The following is a 1,697-nucleotide window of genomic DNA, read 5'->3' as shown; positions in this document are numbered from 1 at the left end:
TCCTATCGCCCGTGTCACGGCCAGCCACGTGCATCCCCAAAAACTCCTGAGGCAGGAGACAACCCCATGACTAAGCCAAAATGACGGCAGGTGAGTTTTGGTACGTATCCCATCATGGAAACAGCCAACCTGAGAGCTCCAACGCAGCAGCCTCTGTTTACAACCCTGATCAACTCAAGCCCGAGAAGGGAATGCAACCAGTAGAAGGAAACCCAAGACTGTTTGCTGAATTTCCCTAAGGGAAATGAGGGAAATTTAGCTTAAATTCAAGCTGTCCAAATGGAGAGGCAGAAGGAGCCGCCTCGAGGTCTCTCAGCAGCGGGTGCAGGCACTCGGACCTGTGAGCATCCCTATGCGGCAGCGTGCAGCCGGCAAACCCGCGCGGAGGTCTGGCGCTGCCGAGGCAGATGCAAAAGTGAGGAAAGGCACAGTGAAGGGCTAGCAGGACGAGAGGAGAGGGTTTTGAAGAGCCAGACATGTTATACGCACTCAGGATCGATCCCCATGCTGAATGATGCCCCAACAGAGGCAAAGGAGCTCGGGTCAAATGAGGACCCAGAACTGCCAGTGCCAGCAGAGACCGGGCACACTCGGCACACGTGTGACACCTCCAGCAAAGGATAGCAATGGTAGGAGCAATTGTAGGAATGAACCGGTTTGTCACAACCAACAGCCCCGTGCAACCAGAAACCTGCAGACACAGAAGGGTTCCAAACTTCCTCCGAGGAAAGCACCACACTCCCAGCTGCTCCCACGGGCATCGCCTTTTGCTGTCAGCCACACCGCTTCCCCCGAAATCCTCCCGGGCCCAGCTCAGGCCTTCTCTCCCGTGGGACATGAGCGGTCCTTTGGCAGGCTCACCTCTTCCCTCCATCCACACATCCACACACCGCCCACGGCACCTGTGAGCCGAGCGAGAGGTCTGGGCTGGGGCGTCCCGGCGAGAGCCTTTTTAAGAAGCCCGGTTGATCCCTTCCAACGCGGGCCGGCGGCCGGAGGCATGTGCTCCTACCTGTGAGTCAGCAGCTCCGCTCAGCAGCACCGTAAATCGCTGCTGATTCACACCCTGCTTACACAGCAAACAGGAAACTCAGGTCCACATTCCCTCCGGTTAAGACATGGATCATTTAAAAAGCAGGGGGAGGTGGGAAAAGTCACGCCAAGGTGCGTTCATCTGCTCACATGGTCCCTGACTTCAAGTTTCCAGCGCATCACTCCCGAACAAGGAAAAACCCTCAAATTTTATTCCGGTGATAAGAGAGAGGCAGCAACAGTACTCCGGGTGCTCCCTCCTCCGTCCAGTCTGCGCGCACGGCGCTGACGCAACCGGCTCCCCGGAGCACCGAGACACCGGCAAAGCCATTTCCCCATCTTCCTCAAGCCCGGCACGCTGGCGGTGTCACCCTGGGCCGATGCCTGCCAACCGGCACTCACCTTGGCACAAGCCACCCGGCCACCTCAGCCACGGGCGATGCTCTATAAATAACCCCCGTGACACACGGTCACGTTTGCCCACCGTGTACGGCGCAGACAATGGGAAACTCCACCGCGGCGCTCCCGGCACAGGCGATGGCAGCGGTGGGTGACAGCCCTGCCCCGGTCACCCTACCGCACCGCGGGGAGCGGGATCCTCACCCCCGGCCTTCCCGCCTCGCCAGGCCCCGACGAAGGCTCTCCTCCTTCTCGCGGCGCGCCTG

The sequence above is a fragment of the Charadrius vociferus genome, unplaced genomic scaffold (assembly GCF_000708025.1).
Source record: "Charadrius vociferus isolate BGI_N301 unplaced genomic scaffold, ASM70802v2 scaffold787, whole genome shotgun sequence".
Classification (NCBI taxonomy): Eukaryota; Metazoa; Chordata; class Aves; order Charadriiformes; family Charadriidae; genus Charadrius; species Charadrius vociferus.
The sequence above is the reverse complement of the archived record's forward strand: the minus strand, read 5'-3'. Positions refer to the sequence as shown.